This window comes from Balaenoptera physalus (genome assembly GCF_965194825.1).
Source record: "Balaenoptera physalus genome assembly, chromosome: 4".
In the NCBI taxonomy this organism is placed as follows: Eukaryota; Metazoa; Chordata; class Mammalia; order Artiodactyla; family Balaenopteridae; genus Balaenoptera; species Balaenoptera physalus.
The window spans coordinates 73,831,980-73,851,563 of record NC_138891.1 but is presented as its reverse complement, the minus strand read 5'-3'; the positions used below and the strand labels follow the sequence as shown (position 1 = coordinate 73,851,563).

Genomic DNA, 19,584 nt, shown 5'->3' with positions numbered 1-19,584 from the left:
TAGCGCGGGAGTGTTTCACTAAGCCTGCCGGGGGAGGCTGACCTGGCCTAGAGGAGAGACTCCTGTCCTCTGTGCCCAATCAAACGTTTTTTGGAAGGTCTTAAGCAGAGTCCCTTCACCTGTATTCCCTTTCATGCTGCACAGCAGCCCTCACATTAAAAAACAACAAAACAGCCCCTACCTACTTTACTGAGATATTATGTACATACAGTAAATACCAGATATTTTAAGTACTGAATACAGTATAGACAAGGGCTCATTTCCCCCACTCTGGCCCAGCTGGAAGGTGCTGTCTGCCCCTCCCTTGGGACCCCTGCCCCCTGGGGATCTTCATCTCTCTACTTGCCAGGGCAGGGCTTTGTCACCCTTCAGTTTCCTCGTGTCTAATTGAAGTCTTTCCTGCTTTAGCCTACGTTTTTAATCAAAGTAATACATGGGCACAGATAAAAAAGTTCAGATGGATATACAAAGCTTACATGAGAAGCAGCAGCCTGGTATGAGAGCCCTTCCTAAGCCTGAAGATGTAACCAGGTAACCCCGAGGCCTTCTCTTCTCTGGTCAGGGTCCCCTTCTTCCAGTCCTCCAGTCCCCCCTGCTCTTCCTTTGTCCCCCCTCCTCGTTCATCTTCCTCCTCTTCCTTGTCAACATCTGAAATCAGGACTAGACTCTAGGAAACTGAAAGACAGGTGCAGAGCCTGTGCTGGAACTGTCTTCGGTTCCTCCTCTCTCTGCCCTGGGCCCACATGGAGCGGGACAAAATTCTCAGGTGGTGCAGGCTCCAGAACAGCTGAGGTCCTGGCTCAGGTCCTCCTGTGGTTTTCCTAGCTCACAAGTCACAGGTCAGTTGTGGCAACAGTGTTTCCCATCTCATCCGGGGGCTACAAGGAGCCGGGATGGGGAGTCAGCACCTGGGTAATGACCTGGCTCTGCCACCAACTAGACAGATGTGTGACCCTGGGCAGGCTGATCCCTTTGTCTGTGCTCCAGCTTCTCCATCTGTAAAATGACACTGTCGTCTCTAGAAAACCGCAAAGCTCTAATGTCTTGGAGGTAAGTCACTTGAAATAGTCCTGGCCCTCTCCGGCCAGGATGGCTCTGACCAGTATCCCATGGCTTGGCCATTGTGACGCCCTCCCGATTCGCTGTGCCCAACCAGCTCAGGAGCCTTGGTGGTGGTAGGGCATCCTGCCTGCTTTACCATTTCCTCAGCCTGCCTAACAAAACAGCTTCTTCTCTTGGCCCCCAGGCAAAGGATGGGAGGAAGCAGCCATGGCATCATGGGAGGGAGTATTTGGCCATTTGATTTAAAGGACACTTTTTACCCCAAAGGAAGATTTGAATTAAAACACTTAATCCAAGTTACACAAATCCTGATTAATTTTTGGACAGAATTTTCCAGAGTGAACTTCACTAAGCTGACAATTACTTCATCAATTTTTTTTTTAGTGGTGATTTTTCTTTCTTTTTTTTAAAAATAAATTTTATTGATTTATTTATTATTTTTGGCTGCATTGGGTGTTCGTTGCTGTGAGCAGGCTTTCTCTAGTTGTGGTGAGCGGGGGCTACTCTTCGTTGCATGCGCAGGCTTCTCATTGTGGTAGCTTCCCTTGTTGTGGAGCACAGGCTCTAGGTGCGTGGGCTTCAGTAGTTGTGGCACGCAGGCTCAGTAGTTGTGGCTCACGGGCTTAGTTGTTGTGGCTCGCGGGCTTAGTTGCTCCGTGGCATGTGGGATCTTCCCAGACCAGGGCTTGAATCCATGTCCCCTGCATTGGCAGGCGGATTCTTAACCACTGCGCCACCAGGGAAGTCCCAATTTTAAAAAAATTATACAGTTTTTAAATTTTTAATAAACTTCTTTTAATATCATTTTTTAAAACTATTGATTTAATGGCCTACCTTAATGGTTCTACTAACATCTTCTGCTCCTGTATGACACGAAGTGCTCAGACATCAGGTGTGTGCACCGGGATCAGCTTTGCCTGGGACCTCTGCGAGTGTCGATTTCCAGCGTGGAAGCCTCATCTTCTCCCTAAAACGGGAAGGGAAACCACAGAATGTGAAGAGTGTGACCTAGGTCTGCCTCCCTCAGCTGTGTGATCCTGCATCACTTGCTTAAATCCCCTGAGCCTCATTTTTCTCACCTATAAAATGGGGAGAGTAATACCTACTGCCTACCTCAGAAGAGCTGTTTGTAGTATATAAAAATAAGTAATTATTACCATAAACCACAATAGCATTAAATAATCACTTGTGTAAAGCTCTAACTCCCAGCGCGTAGTGGGAACTCCCACCTGTTATTTCAGATAACAGAAATGTTATTCTGTTATCATCACCATCATGATTAATGAAACAAGCACCATTTGCTTGTTCCGACCACTGGGTGGCACCACAGATTTGGTTCTGTGACTACTTCGATCTCAAAGGCAGCATTTGTGTTTGAACCATGTAACAATGCTGTTTTTTGAAGGTCAAAACTAGCTGATTGTTGACAGTTTCATATGGTTCTGCCTAAGTTTTGTGGTGCTGCCTGCCTTGGGCTATTTCCTTTTGGCTCTGTCTCAGCAAAGCAGGGACTCACCAGTTGAAGCCTTTAGGAAGCCTGGGCTGTATCTATGACGTGGATGGCCTAGGCTGCTGGAATCGCCGCCAGAGACTTAGGGACAAGGGCCCATCCAAGCTGGGAAGAGAGAGCTAGAAGGTCAGCATCAGAGTTAAGGACAGAGCCAGAGACACAGAGAAGCAGTAGGCTGGTGATCACAGGGATTTGCTCTGTAGAAGTGAAGGTCTCCCATTTTCCATGAGTTCAAATTTCCTTGCTGAGCCCAGAAAGCCATTTCCCAAGAAACTCAAATGACATACCATGCCCAGATGATGCTGACCTTTGTTCTTTGCTTCCCGTTCCCTCATTCCCTCATGAGGAGTGCTGGCCTTGGGCCCCCAGCATAGTGAAAGAAGTTGAGAAACAGATCTCAAATCATTAACAGAATTGACTGGTGACCCTAAGAGGTGGGAGTGACTCACCTGAAGGCTAGATGGGGCTCCAGGCCTCATAGCTCCCTGGGCCCAGGGATGGTCCTCAGGCAAAGAGCCCCCCTTGTCTGACCTAAAGCTAAGCAAAGCTTCATATTTGTATTGGCGGGGAGGGGTTTCCTTTGGGCCATTTTCTGTGCCTCTCCAGCCATAAGGAACCAGGTTTTTCATATATAAATCAACTTGGATCTATTAAAGGAACAGGAGCACTTGATGAGTAGCTTCTTTGTATTTGCACATTTAACTTTTTTTTCAGAGACAAGGGTTCAAATAAGAAAGTTTCTTTGTGTGTGAAGAATTCAAGTAATTTTTAAAAAAATAGCTATCTTCCAGAAATATGAGAATCATTTAATATTAGGAAATCCATCAATATAATTTACCATATTAATAGATCAAAAGAGAATCATATGATTACCTCTATAAAGGCTGGAAAATTCAACAACTGAATCTTGGTAAACACTCAATAAAATAGGAGTAGGTATATACTTCCTTAACATGATAAAATATATTTTTCTCAATATCAAAGGCAGCATTGTGCTTAGTAGAGAGAAGCTCTCCCAACTCAAAGTCAGGAACAAGAGAGATTTGTCCACTTTTACAGCTGTTATTTTACAGCTACATCCATTTTTCTGTATGTAGTAGCCAATGTGATTTGACAAGAGTAGAACATAGAAGTATAGAACTCAGAAAGCAGGAGGAAAATTATTATTTCCAGATAGCATAATTTTATACCTGGAAAACCCAAAAGATTTGACTCAAAATGTATTAAACACCAAATGCTGGTGAGGATGTGGCAGAATAGGAACTCTCATTCGTTGCTCATGGGAATGCAAAAGGGTACAGCTACTCTGGAAGACAGTTTGGTGGTTCCTTACAAAACTAAACATATTATTATCATACAATCCAGCATTGTGTTCCTTGGTATTTACATAAATGAGTTGAAAACGTATGTCCACATGAAAAACTGCACACAAATGTTTATAGCAGCTTGATTCGTGATTGCCAAAACTCGGTAGCAACCAAGATGGCCTTCAGTAGATGAATGGATGAATAAACTGTGGTAGAGGCAGGCAATGGAATATTATTCAGTGCTAAAAAGAAGTGAGCCATCAAACCATGAAAAGACATGGAGGAAGCTTAAGTGCATATTGCTAAGTGAAAGAAGCCAATCTAAACAGGCTACATACTGTAGCCAACTGTATACTGATCTCAACTGTATAATATTCTGGAAAAGGCAAAACTATAGAAGTAGTATAAACATCAGTGGTTACCAGAGGTTCACGGCAGGGGAGGATTGAATAGATGGAGTACAGAATTTTTAGGCCAGGGCAACTATTCTGTATGATACTATAATGATAGATACATGTCATTATGCACTTGTTAAAATCCATAGAATGTGCAAACAGAGAGTGAACTCTAATGTAAACTATGGATTTTGGTTGGTAATATGTCAATGTTGGTTCATCATTTGTAATAAATGTATCACTCTGATATAGGATATTGATGGTGAGGGAGCTTGTGTCTGTGGCAGGGGAAGGGCAGGGACAGGGGGTATATGAGGACTCTTTATATTTTCCATTTAATTTTTCTGTGAACCTAAAACTGCTTTTTTTTTAAAAAAAATAACATTTATTAAAAAGAAAATATTACAAGTAGCAAAATAATGCAGTAAGAGTTCTGGTTTAAAATTAATATTCAGAAACTATAGATTTCACATTTACAAACAACAGCTAGTTAGAAAAACTAATGGAAGAAAATAATCTATTTAAGAATCTGTAATTTAAAAAACTCCCTACAAACAAAAGTCCAGGACCAGATGGCTTCACAGGCGAATTCTACCAAACATAAAAAGAAGAACTTAAACTGATCCTTCTCAAACTCTTTCAAAAGATTGGAGAGAAGGGAACACTCCCAAAGACATTCTATGAAGCCACCATCACCCTGATACCAAAACCAGACAAAGACACAGCAAAAAAGAAAATTACAAGTCAATGTCTTTGATGAATATAAATGTAAAAATTCTCAACAAAACATTAGCAAACCATAAACCAACACTTAGAAAGATCATACACCACGACCAAGTTGGATCCAGCCCAGGGTTGCAAGGATGGTTCAACATATGCAAATCAATCAATGTGATACACCACATCAACAAAAGACAGGACAAAAATCAAATGATCATCTCAATAGATGTAGAAAAAGCATTTGATAAAATTCAACATCAATTTATGATAAAAACTATTACCAAAGTGGGCATAGAAGGAACATATCTCAACATAATAAAAGCTATCTATGACAAACCCACAGCCAATATAATGCTCAATGGTGAAAAGTTGAAAGCCTTCCTACTAAAATCTGGAACAAGACAAGGATGACCATTCTCACCACTTCTATTCAACATAGTATTGGAAGTCCTAGCCACGGCAATTAGACATGAAAAAGAGATAAAATGTATCCAAATTGGAAGGGAAGAGTTAAAATTGTCATTATATGCAGATGACGTGATACTATATATAGAAAACCGTAAACACTGCACACAAAAACTACTAGAACTGATAAACAAATTCAGCAAAGTAGCAGGATACAAGATTAACATACAGAAGTTGGTTGCATTTCTTTACACTAACAATGAAATATCAGAAAAGAACTGAAAACAAACAATCCCTTTTAAAATTGCAGCAAAAAAATAAAATACTTAGGAATAAATCTCACCAAGGACGAGAAGACTTATATACTGAGAATTATAAAACATTAATAAAGGAAAGTGAAGGTGATTCAAAGAAATAGAAAGATAACCCATGCTCTTGGATTGGAGGAATCAGTATTGTTAAAATGGCCATACTACACAAAGCAATCTACAGATTTAATGTGATCCCTATCAGATTACTCATGGCATTTTTCATAGAACTAAAACAAATACTCCTAAAATTTATATGGAACCAAAAAGACCCAGAATTGCCAAAGCAATCCTAAGAAAAAAGAACAAAGCAGGAGGCATAACTCTCCCAGACTTCAGACAATACTACAAACCTACAGTAATCAAAACAGCATGGTATTGGCACAAAACCAGAAATATGGATCAATGGAACAGAATAGAGAGCCCAGAAATAAACCCACACACCTATGAATAATTACTCTTCAACAAAGGAGGCAAGAACACACACTGGGGAAAAGACAATCTCTTCAGCGAGCGGTGTTGGCAAAGTTGGACAGCCACATATAAATCAATGAAGTTAGAACACTCCCTCACACCAGACACAAAAATAAACTCAAAATGGCTTAAAGACTTAAACATAAGACCTGACACCATAAAACTCCTAGAAGGGAATATAGGTGAAACATTCTCTGCATAAATCATACCAATGTTTTCTTAGGTCAGTCTCCCAAGGCAATAGAAATAAAACAAAGATAAACAAATGGGACCTAATCAAACTTACAGGCTTCTGTACAGCAAAGGAAACCATAAACAAAACGAAAAGACAACCTATGCACTGGGAGAAAATATTTGCAAATGATGTGACTGACAAGGGCTTAATTTCCAAAATATACAAACAGCTCATACAACTCAAAAACAACAACAAAAAAAACTCAATCGAAAAATGGGCAGAAGACCTAAATAGACATTTCTCCAAAGAAGACATACAGATGGCCAACAGGCACGTGAAAAGATGTTCAACATTGCTAATTATTAGGGAAATGCGAATCAAAACTACAATAAGGTACCACCTCACACCAGTCAGAATGGCCATCATTAAAAGGTCTACAAATAATAAATGCTGGAGAGGTTGTGGAGAAAAGGGAACCCTCCTACACTGTTGGTGAGAATGTAAATTGATACAGCCACTATGGAGAACAGTAAGGAAGTTCCTCAAAAAACTAAAAATAGAGTTGCCATATGATCAAGCAATCCCACTCCTGGAAAAATATTTGGACAAGTCTATAATTTGAAAAGACACATGCACCCCTGTGTTCACAGCAGCACTATTCACAATACCCAAGACATGGAGGCAACCTGAATGTCCATCGACAGATGAATGGATAAAGAAGATGTGGTACATATATACAATGGAATAATACTCAGCCATAAAAGGAATGAAGTAATGCCATTTGCAGCAACATGGATGAACCTAGAAATTATACTAAGTGAAGTAAGTCAGAAAGAGAAAAACAAATACAATGTGCTATTACTTATATGTGGAATCTACAACATGACACAAATGAACATATCTAGACTTACAGACATAAAGAAGAGACTTGTGGGACTTCCCTGGTGGCACAGTGGTTAAGAATCTGCCTGCCAATACAGGGGACACGGGTTCGATCCCTGGTCCGGGAAGATCCCACATGCCGCAGAGCGGCTGGGCCCATGCACCACAGCTACTGAGCCTGTGCTCTAGAGCCCGCGAGCCACAACTACTAAAGCCTGCGCACCTAGAGCCCATGCTCTGCAACAAGAGAAGCCACTGTAATGAGAGGCCTGCACACCGCAACAAAGAGTAGCCCCGCTTGCTGCAACTGGAGAAAGCCTGTGTGCAACAACGAAGACCCAATGCAGCCAAAAATAAATAAAATAAATAAATTTAAAAAAAAAAGAAAAGACTTGTGGTTGCCAAGGGGGAGGGGTTGAGGGGGATGGATTGGGAGTTTGGGGTTAGCAAATGCAAACTATTGTATATAGAATGGATAAACAGCAAGGTCCTACTTTATAGCACAGGGAACTATATTCAATATCCTGTGATAAACCATAATGGAAAAGAATATAAAAAAGAATATATATATGTGTGTGTATGTATATATAACTGAATCACTTTGCTGTACAGCAGAAATTAACACAACATTGTAAATCAACTATACTTCAATTAAAAAATTTAATAAAAGAAAATCTATTTACAATTACAAAACAACATAAAATGGAAAAATTAGAAATAAACTTAATGAGATTTATGCAATATATTTATTAATAAAACTTTAAAATTCTACTAAGGGATACTAAAGACGATTTGAACAAACAGAAAAAAATTCCACATTTTTAGAAAGTCCATTACTCTAGGTTGTATAAATTTAACAAGAGTCCAATAAAAATACCAACAGGTTAAATATTATAAATCAATGTTACCTCAATTAAAAAAAAATACCAGCAGGATATTTTTTTTAACCAAACAAGTAGGAATATCCAGGACAAATGAGAGGGAACCAGACTTATCAGTGATTAAAATGTCTTATCTTATCATGCCTATTATAATTAAACTAGTGTAGTACAGGCACAGGGCGAGACAGATCAATGGAACAGAATACAAAGTACAGGAAAAGATTGAAATACAAGGGAATTTAGGATATGATAAAGTCACAATTCCAAATCAGCGGAGGAAAACTATTCAATATAAAACGGCTAGGCAAACAGGGTAGTCATCTGAAAAAAAAAATAAGAGTTTTATCAATACCATATACTTCACAGCAAGAGAATTCTGAGATGGACCAAATATGTAAATATTAAAACTCTGAAACCACAAAATAATGAAGAAGCAATGGAAGAGTTAAAAAATAATTTTGCAGATGAGAAAGCACTTCAAAGTATGGCACAATACCCAGGAGCCTTAAAAGAAAAGGAGAGGGCTTCCCTGGTGGCAAAGTGGTTAAGAATCCACCTGCCAATGCAGGGAACACGGGTTCGAGCCCTGGTCCGGGAAGATCCCATGTGCTGCGGAGCAACTAAGCCCGTGTGCCACAACTACTGAACTAACGTGCCACAACTACTGAAGGCCATGCACCTAGAGCCCGTGCTTCGCAACAAGAGAAGCCACCACAATGAGAAGCCCACGCACCACGATGAACAGTAGCCCCCACTCGCCGCAACTAGAGAAAGCCTGCACACAGCAACGAAGACCCAATGCAGCCCAAAAAAAACCCAGTAAGTCTTTAAAAAAAAAAAAAATAGGAGAAAATGGTACTACATAAAATTAAACAAATTCTCTGGGGCAAAAGACACTATAATCACAGGCAAAGGCAAAAAATTAGGAAAGAATAACTATGTCAACAGATTCATGCTAAAAGAAATGTAAATTAAAACTCACTGAGATAACATTTTTACCTATTTGCTTAGTAAAAATCATAAAGTCTGGTAATAGGTTATTAGAGAGTTGGAGAAATGGGTATTTTCTTATGTTGCTGGTGGCTATGTAAACTGGCACAACCTCTGAGGTTGATAAAATCTATAAAAATTACCATTATTATTTTTAAAGACAATGGTTGTTTGGTGTATATAATGTTATTTCCATTTACTTACTCAGCACACCCTCTTTCATCTTAAATCTTAGACTGCTCTTGTGAAGTCATTTTTTCCCCTATAGTGCAGGTTTCTTGATGGTAAACTCTCAATTTTTATCACCCTCAATCTTGGAAGATAGTTTTATGGGTTCATAACTCTAGGTTGATAGTTATTTTCTATCCACATTTGCAAGATTATATTCACTATCTTCTGACTTCTGTGTTGCTGCTGAGGAGTCCACTGTCTTTCTAATTGTGGATTCTTCGTGGACCACCTCTCCTTTCTCTCTGGCTGTCTTTAAGATCTTACCTTTGTCTTTTGTGTCTTCAGTTTTACTGAGCTGTGTCTAGGTATGGATTTATTTTTATTTATCCTGCTAAGTATGCATTTCTGTTCCTAAACCTCTAATATCATGTTTTTCACTAGTTCTAAAAACTTCACAGCCATTATCCTTTAAATATTTTCTTTCCGTCATTCTCTCTATTCTCCATTTTTGAGGATCTGATTATATACATTTGCTTATAATAGAGCTTTTTAGTCTAACCTTCCTATCTCTTAATTAGTGCTTCCTTTATGTTTTCTCTCTACTTATCTTTCAGTGTTGCACCTTTGGAGTTTATTAACTCCCACTTCTCTTTATCTGTGCCTAATTGATATTTTAAGAATTATATTTTTCATTTCAAAAAATATTAATCTGTCTGTTCATTCCTGGTATTCTCTTGTTGCTTTATTATTTCTCATCTCTGTGATTGCTTTATTATTTCTTTAAGCTTTTCATATATAGCTGTATTTTTTAAACTTCTATTTAAGAATAATTTTAGATTGCAGAAGAATTGTAAAGATAGTTCATGTAGCACGGCTTCCCTTCATGTTAACATTTTATATAACCATGGCATATTCACCAAAACTAAGAAATTAACATTCCACTAATGCCTTTTCTGTTCCAGGATCCCATTAGGATACTGTGATGCACTTAGTCATCATTACTCCCTAGATTCCTGTAAGCTACAATTGTATCTGTCTTGCCTTGTTTTTCATGACCTTAACTTTTGAAGAATGCTGGTCAGTAATTTCATAGAATGTCTCTCAATTTGGGTTTGTCTGATATCTTCTCATGAAGATAAAAACAAAAAAGCAAAGATACAGATGATTTGTTTGATTTGTTTGATTTGTTTGACTCAGTTAAAAATCTTAAGAGTGAAGGTGTATCAGGAGATGGCGGCACCTGGTTGACCATCTCCCAAAGGTGACAGCCAGGATGAAATCCTCTGTGAATTAGAAATACATCATGGGATCTGGACTGGTTTGTAAAACCTCGCATTAAGTGAAAGATAAAGCGAGAAGGAGAATGAGATTTATTAGCACAGGACAATGTATATATTAGTTCAAGACACATACCCATGAAAACACACATCCTTTACACAAGTGCAAGGAAGCACATCGAACACAGTAGAATGGATGCCCCTGGTAGGGTCAAGGAGGAATGGGGCCAAGAACTGGGCCCAGGGATAAAGGGGGATAATAAATAAATAAAACAGGAGATGGGCCTTGTGGGTTGGTAATGATAAACTCTGAACTGAGACAGATGATAAACTCACCACCTTCTGGATACAAACCTGATTGTAATCTTTCCTATCAGCAGAAAGGTCTCAGCATGTGCTAAGTGACCCTAGTGGTCATGGGGCCTGTGGATAGCAAATTCTCCCCAGCAAATCTCAAGTGACTGGGAGCCCAAAGGCAGCTTTGGGGGTGGGCACTGCCCATTCCCAGCACCAGGCACTAGGTCAGCTGCCCTCCCAGCCCAGGCGAAACCCCCTCAAAACTGGCATCTCTTGGGGGAGGCATGCATTCTGAGCTGAGCCATCCAGAAACTGGCTCCAGCTCAACTCAAGCTTCTGGATTTCTCAAGGTTTGAACTCCTGAGAGCAAAGTCCTCCAGGCCAGGTTCCAAGCTGGCCGAGACTTCTCTTCATGGCTCCCTCACCTCCTGTTCCCACAGGAATGTCTGGGTGGCAGCAGATCTAGCCCCAGGATGGGCTGCAAGAAATCTCAGAGAGAAATGGTCCCAATAACAACCTTCAGAGCATTAAGAATAGGAGTTTTAAAAAAATCTTACGTTGTCTAAGGACTTGAATAGACATTTCTCCAAAGAAGATATACTAATGGCCAATAAGCACAGAAAAGATGCTCGACATCACTAATCATTAGGGAAATGCAAACCAAAACCACAATGGGAAACCTCTGCACACCCAGTTAGGATGGATAGTACAAAAAAGAAAAATAAAATAACAAGTGCTGAAGAGGATATGGAGAAATTGGAAGCTTTGTGCATTGTTGGTGGGAATGTAAAATGGTGCAGCCTCTGTGGAAAACAGCATGGCAGTTCCTTAAAAAATTAAAGACGAAGTTACCATGTGATCCAGCAATTCCATTTCTGGGTATATACACAAAACAATCGAAAGCAGGAACTCGAAAAGTTACTTGTACACTCATGTACATAGTGGCATTAAAAAGGGGGAAGCAACAGTGTCCATCGACAGATGAATATATAAACAAAATGTGATAGAGACATACAGTGGAATATTATTTAGCCTTAAGAAGGAATGAAGTTCTGACACACATGACATGGATGAACCTTGAAGATACCATGCTATGGGAAATATGAAATAAGCCAGTCACAAAAGGATAAATGATTCCTCTTGTATGAGGTCCCTAGAGTAGTCAAACTCTTAGGGACAGAAAGTAGGATGGCTGTTGCCAGGGGCTGGGGACGAATGGGAGGTTAGCGTTTAATGTATACAGAGTTTCATCTGGGGAAGAGGAAAAAGTTCTGGAGATGGATGGTGGTGATGGTTACAGAACAGTGTACATGTACTTATCGCCACAGAACTGTACACTTAAAAGTTATTAAAATGCTAAGTTTTTATGTCATGTATATTTTACCACAATAAAAAAAATATAAAGTTGCCTAAGACAAGATCCTGCAAAGCAGATGCATTTCTATTAAAACAACCTCCACCTCACCACTTGTAGGTCTCAGAGGAAACCTAAGGTTGGGAGAGGAAGGAGGCCTGACTTTTAAAAAGTTCTTTAGCCTCTGATGGAAATGGAAATGGGAAGAAGAGTAAGGGCTTTAAAAGCTTGGAGTCCTAAGACACCTCTGGGGGAGGACATTTCCTGTCATCCTCTCTTGAGCAGGAGCCAGCAACCCTGTCCTTTTGCAGGAGGAAAGGTCTGGAAATGGGTGTACATGCTTACACGTGTGTACACACATCCATCATGTACATGTGGGTACATGCACATGCACTGACGGAGGCTGGTGTCTCTTACTGAAAGAAATAAATTAATCAAACCACCTCCGAGCTTAGTAGCTGGGGCAGGTGGCCCTTGTCAGCCTGCATGTCCTTCCTCCCTAGTCATACCCATTCTTTGCTGTAGGTCTCTGGTCCAGGAGGGCTGATGGCACAGACCTGCAGGCAGAAACTGCTCTCAGCTCTTGGTAGCCCCTCAAAAGGAGGGACTTTATGCCCTGACGCTCAGCTGAGCAGCCAACGGCTAACAAGCTTTGCTGCGAAATTCTCTCCTTTCAGAGATAAGCTCAGTCCCCAACCCATCTCTAACCTGGGCAGGGCCAGCACTTCTGTTATCAGTGAGGAGCCCACACTCCCACAAACGCTGACCCAGGCTTCCTGCCCTGGGTCGGGGGCCCCACTGATCAGGGCCCTGAGATGATCGTGTGGATCTGAGCACAGGAGATAAGGGCAATTGCACCTGGATTTTGGCTGGGGTGTCCTGGAGGCTGCAGGCAGGCAGTCCTGCCCTCGCTGTGGCAGGTGCGCTGATGCCGACTTGCCACCACTGTGCTCTGCTGGCTGTGCCTGGGTTCAAATCCCAGGAAGTCCCGTGATTCTCATGGCCTCACTGGCCTGTCCTGTAGAATGGGAGTGGCAGGAGGGAGAGATGAGGTAACGACGAACGTTGGTAATTGATGGTACAAAATGCAACATCCTTGGAAAATGCCACACTGCCCATTTGCTTCCTTTCCAGCCCACGATGGGTGAAGCCAGTTTTGATACCCTAGGGCAGCTGGAGCTGAGAGGGAAAAAAGAAAGTGGAGGAGAGAAAGGAAGTGGGGTGGGGGAACTGGGGCTGGGGCATGAGCACACTTCAGGGCAATGGCACTGGGAGAGCCAGCTGCTTCTCTCTCCCAGATGTTTCAAAGCTGTGGAGAGAACTCTGAGCCAGGCTCCGTCTATCTGCAGGTCAGACCTGTCTGAACCTGCTCCTTTGCCTCTTCGCTGAGGGAAAGAAAGTGGAGGGTCAGAGCACATCTTGGGGCTGGGGGATCCCACCCAGACATCATCCATCTCGATAGCTCAGCATTGGTAGGGGTAGGACAGAGACACTGTGAGGCATTCTCTGCCCGACCCTGACCAACAGAATACGAGCGAACTGTCATGGGTTGAACGGTGTCGTCCCAAATTCCCATGTTGAAGTCCTAACCCCTAGTACCTCAGAATGTGACCTTATTTGAACATAGGGTTGCTGTAGATGGAATTAGTTAAGATGAGGTCATTAAGATGGGCCTGAATCCAATATGACTGATATCCTTATGAAAAGGGGAGATTTGGATACAGAGACACAGGCACACAGGGAGAATGGCATGTGAAGATACAGGCAGAGATTGGGGTGATCTACAAGCCAAGGAACCAACCTACTGACATCTTGATCTTGGACTGCTAGCCTCCAAAACTGAGACAATACATTTCTGTTGTTTAAGCCACCCAGCAAACTATATACACATCCTGGGAAAGGGAACAGCTTCAGGACCAGGAAGAGACAATGGCCAGCCCTGATGTCAACAGTAACCCTTTCTTTAGCAGCTCCATAGTCCGGGAGTTGCCAGGGAAGACCAGGCCACTCAGCGCTCTGGGAACTCCCCCTGGAGCAGTCCACTTCCAGGATGCGAAATTACCATCTTCTCTCTCTCTCCCATTCTTTCTTTCTCTCTCTCCCATTCTCTCTCTTCCTTCCTTTCTTTCTCTCTCTCTCCCTTTCTTTCTCCCTGTCTCTCTCTCTCTTTCTTTCTTTCTTTCTTCCCCCTTCCTTCCTTCCTTCCTTCCTTTCTTTCCTTCCTCCCTTCTCTCTTTCTCTCTCCCTTTCTCCCTTTCTTTCTTTCTTTCTTCCCCCTTCCTTCCTTCCTTCTCTCTTTCTCTCTCCCTTTCTCTCTTCCTTTTTCTGTCTCTTTCTCTCTCTCCCTTTCTCTTCCTTCCTCCCTCCTTTCTTTCTCTTTCCTTCCTTCCTTCCTCCCTCCCTCCTTTCCTTCCTTCCTTTTGTCTCTCTCTCTCTCTCTTTCAGCAAACACCTTATTAGGTATTAGCTATGTTCCACATGGAGCTTGGCCCTGGGAATGCTGTGGACAGAGGGCAGGCTCAGTCTCTGCCCTTGAAGAACTGGGGTGGGGGGAGGCAGACCTTTCCCAAACACAAATTGTTAATTGAGGAGGGGAGAGAAGAGCCTGGGGAGAGCATGGCAAGGGGACCTCTGGTCTGTTCCTCCCTGTCAGCCTTCCCTGTACAGCTGCCAGGCTTCGAGGCACACGGACCTGGGTTCCCAGGACAGCCCGTCATGGGTAGAGAGGGCTCCACCCCACCCCCAAGGAGGAAACACACTATTTCCAAGGAATGTGGGGTTGCTGGCTGTCAAAGGTCAACTTCTATTGGGGCTGGTGATGCTGCAGAACACAACTAGCACTCGTGGTTTGCAACGTGTATTATAATTGTTTCTCGCCAGCAGCCCTCTCAAAGGGACCTGCTGGAGCAAGGCAAGGATGATAATGGGGATGACCCCCACTTACAGCTCTGTAAACTGAGCTTCCTGGAGTCTGAGGACCAGGGCTCTGCAGCAGTTGTGGGGCCAAACCTCGGGTCACCTGGTTGGTGCCGGTACCAGCGGCCCTGTGCGGACTTGAGCTGTGAGCAGGGGGGAGGCGTGGACTCCTCCGGCCAGACTTAGAGTAGGGAGCCTGCAGGGCAGTGCAGACCTCGGGTGGGCTCAGCCTCCTCAGCCAGCTGTCAGTCTGCAGACCAGTGGGCAACTCAGAGAGGTCAAGTTCACCATGCTCTCCTCTTACTCCAAAAAACATTTAAAAAATGCACGTAATCCACAAGCTACTGAACAAAGGTCCAATTTGTCAGTAAAGTATGGCCTTATTATGTAGTGGCTCTGGGCTCAAATCCTAGCTATTAATTGAGTGACCTTGGAGAAGTTACTTATCATCACCAAGCCTCAGGCTCTTCAACTGTAAAATGTGGCTGTAATACTATATACCTGCTTTTGAGGGTTGCTTTGAGAGGTAAGCCATATAATTTACAGATAGTGTCTGGCACAATGCCCAGCACAGTAAGCACACCCTTTAAGCATTAGACATTCATGTGAGTATTGAGATTAAGATGTGGACTTTGCGTGCTCTTGGGTTGGAAGAATTAATATTGTAAAAATGGCCATATTACCCAAAGCGATCTACAAATTTAATGCGATCCCTATCAAATTACCCATGACAATTTTCACAGAACTAGAACAATTAATCCTAAAATTTCTAAGGAATCATAAAAGACCCAGAATTGCCAAAGCAACCCTGAGGAAAAAGAACAAAGTGGGAGGCATAACCCTCCCAGACCTCAGATTATACTAAAAAGCTACAGTAATCAAAACAGCTTGGTACTGGCACAAAAGCAGACATATGGGTCAATGGAACACAATAGAGAGCCCAGAAATAAACCCACACACCTATGGATAATTACTCTTCAACAAAGGAGGCAAGAATATACAATGGGGAAAAGACAGTCTCTTCAGCAAGTAGTGTTAGGAAAGTTGGACAGCCACATATAAATCAGTGAAGTTAGAACACACACCTCATGTCACACAAAAATAAACTCAAAATGGTTTAAAGACTTAAATATAAGACACGACACCATAAAACTTTTAGAAGAGAACGTAGGCAAAACATTCTCTGACATAAGTCATACCAATGTTTTCTTAGGTCAGTCTCCCAAGGCAATAGAAATAAAAGCAAAAATAAACAAATGGGACCTAATCAAACTTACAAGCTTCTGTACAGCAAAGGAAACCATAAACTAAATGAAAAGAGAACCTATGGACTGGGAGAAAATATTTGCAAATGATGCAACCAACAAGGGATTAATCTCCAAAATATACAAACAGCTCATACAACTCAACAAGAAAAAAACAAACAACCCAATAGAAAAATGGACAGACATTTCTCCAGAGACGACATACAGATGGCAAATAGGCACATGAAAAGATGCTCATAATCACTGATTATCAGAGAAATGCAAATCAAGACTACAGTGCGGTACCACCTCACACCAGTCAGAATGGCCATCATTAAAAAGTCTACAAACAATAAATGCTGGAGAGAATGTGGAGAAAAGGGAACACTCCTACACTGTTGGTGGGAATGTAAATTGGTGCAGCCATTATGGAGAACAGTATGGAGGATCCTTAAAAAACTAAAAGTAGAGTTTCCATGTGATCCAGCAATCCCACTCCTGGGCATATACCCAGACAAAACTATAATTTGAAAAGATACATGCACCCCTATGTTCATAGCAGCACTATTTACAATAGCCAAGACGTGGAAACAACCTAAATGTCCACCAACAGATGAATGGATAAAGAAGATGTGGTATATAAATACAATGGAATATTACTCAGCCATCAAAAAGACTGAAATAATGCCATTTGCAGCAACATGGATGGACCTAGAGATTATCACACTAAGTGAAGTAAGTCAGAAAGAGAAAGACAAATACCATAGGCTATCACTTATGTGTGGAATCTAAAGTACAACACAAATCAGCATATCTACAAAACAGAAACAGACTCACAGACATAGAGAACAGACTTGTGGTTGTCAAGGGGGAGGAGTGTGGGGGAGAGGAGGATTGGGAGCTTCGGATTAGCAGATGCAAACTAGTATGTATAGGACGGATAAACAACAAGGTCCTACTCTATAGCACAGGGAACTATATTCAATATCCTGTGATTAAACCATAATGGAAAAGAGTATATATATATAAAACTGTCACTTTGCTGTACAGCAGAAACTAATGCAACATTGTAAATCAACTACACTTCAACAAAATTAAAAAAAAAAATAAAGATGTGGCTTTCGCCATCTGGATTTGAATTCAGCTGCATCATTTACTGGCTGTGTGATCTCAGGCAAGTTTCTTCCCCCCCCCTGTAGTGGAGGCTGTGGTCTGCTGCCCAGAGCCCCTTCAGGACTGAGGCTCTCACTCCCCTGCTGCTGGGTTTCCCTCTGGGACTTGCCCTCAGCTGAAGAGAGCCACCCTGCTTAAGGTCATGTGTGCCCTCCCCCTGCATCGCTGGAGGGTTGAGGTAGGAGTATGAAGGCCAGACCCTCCTGCTGTAAGGCGGGATAACCTGAGGGACATCAGAGCTCCTTGTAGGATCAACCAGGTTCTGCCTTACTACAGCATTGCATTTCAGCTCCTCTCTGCCCATTCCATGAATCCTTACGCCCTCGTAGGTATTGTTCCTAAACGCTCTCCTCAGTAAACCTGCACACATCTGTCTCAGAGCATGTTTTCTGGGGAACCAACCTATGACAGTGAATAGTGGTGCCAGGAGCACTGCTAGGAATAGACATCAAAATGGGATTTTGATGCCAGATCACCTATGGTCCACTGGCCAATGAAGACCTCTGGCACATAGTTGTAGCATGACTGTTAAAGCTTTCCCAGGTGGTGAACTGGGTTGGGGTCCTGGTGGAAGGGAATGCACTGGTGTGTGCTGGTCACTGTGCATTGTGTTCTGTTACCCCAGACCCGGGAACTAGACTCTGAGTTTGAACCTGGAGCTATGTTCCCATTAGTAGAAAGTCCTGCCCTTGTAGGCCTTGTTTTCCTGAAAGATGAGGGCGTGGGTCACACTGATTGGACAAGCTGATTTACTGAGGGCCCTTCCAGCTCTAGCATCCTCCACAAGCTGTGAACTAGTGATGGAAGGGGGTGGGGGGCTGGGGGGCTGGGGGCTGGGATGGGAGTGCCCTGGAGCCAAGAGTGTGAATGAGCTAGGGGGTGGTGGGTGGAGGAGCCTGGAGGCGATTTTCTGTCCCCACCTTGCCTGAAGTAGCCTGCCTGATCCTGGGCTCAGGCCCCCAGACCTCCCCAAGGCTGGTGGGTTCTAATTCTGAGGCACTTGAAGCTGACCCCACTGAGCTTGGATTTTTGTCTGCTTCCCTCAGGATGAGCCTGGCCTCATAGATTTCTCTTTCTTCCTCCCATGTCTGCCCACAGTTTGGTGGATGGTGTGGGCTCAGGATCACATAGTTGCAGAAGCGGGAGAGGTCAGACTTGCAGGCATGGGTGTCCGGTCCATGAGGCCTTGAGTTTGAGCTCCTGGACTGGCCTGGGCAGGCAGGACCTCACCCCATCCCCTCCAGAAGACCACATGGGCACTTGACCCAATCTTATTGCCTCCCACCAGCCCATGAGGCAGACATTCAGGGAAGAAATGGAGGCTCTGAAGGGTTCACTGGCTTCTTGAAGGTCCCACAGCTCATGGTAGAGCCACATCCACATCTAGCTTGGAGTAGCTCCAAGCCTGGTCCTCCCACAGCTCTGCTCCTCATTGGGGCCGACTCAGAATTGTTTGGCAAGAGATGAGAGGACGTGAGACATCAGGACTGTGATTGGGACAGCGGAAGGTTTTATTTTTTGTTTGCTTGTTTATTTATTCATTCCCAAGTGAAAATGATTAGTTATTTAGAATGCTTTAAAATTCAAAATCTAGAATTTAAGGAACAAAGTAAAAATTGCCCTTAAATTCCACCAACTGGAGATACTTACTGTTAACAGTTTGGTGAACAGATTTCCAGACAGCTCCGTGTGTGTGTGCATGTGTGTGTGTGATATTTTATGATAATGGGATCATATACTGTTTCATAACCGACTCTTTTTACTCAACAATATGTCATGGAAATCTTTCCACATGGGTAAATATAGCTCTGTCCTTCATTTGTTGGCTGCAGACCATCCATTGTATTCCACTGCAAGTGAAAATATGCATCATCTTTCATTTATCCAACTTAAAATGCTGGACATTTAGGTAGTTTCCAGGATTTTGCTGTCACAGAGACTCTTGGATGAACATTATCACACCTCTACCTTGGCCATTTGTCCACCTGCTGTCTCCAGGCACATTCTGATCTTAGAGAAAAATTCCCACAGCAACGGCAGTTA

The 19,584-nt window shown here is 42.6% G+C and overlaps 1 protein-coding gene across 1 annotated transcript in view; it reads right to left on the bottom strand.

Moving 5' to 3' along the window:
- The window catches only part of PIGZ (phosphatidylinositol glycan anchor biosynthesis class Z), a 37,395-nt gene extending 19,068 nt beyond the window's left edge, over window positions 1-18,327 (bottom strand). Inside the window, 1 exon segment of the mRNA XM_082458650.1 lies at window positions 1,897-18,327. The gene's annotated coding sequence lies outside the window, so the exon portion shown is untranslated.
- Between the last annotated feature and the right edge of the window lie 1,257 nt (window positions 18,328-19,584).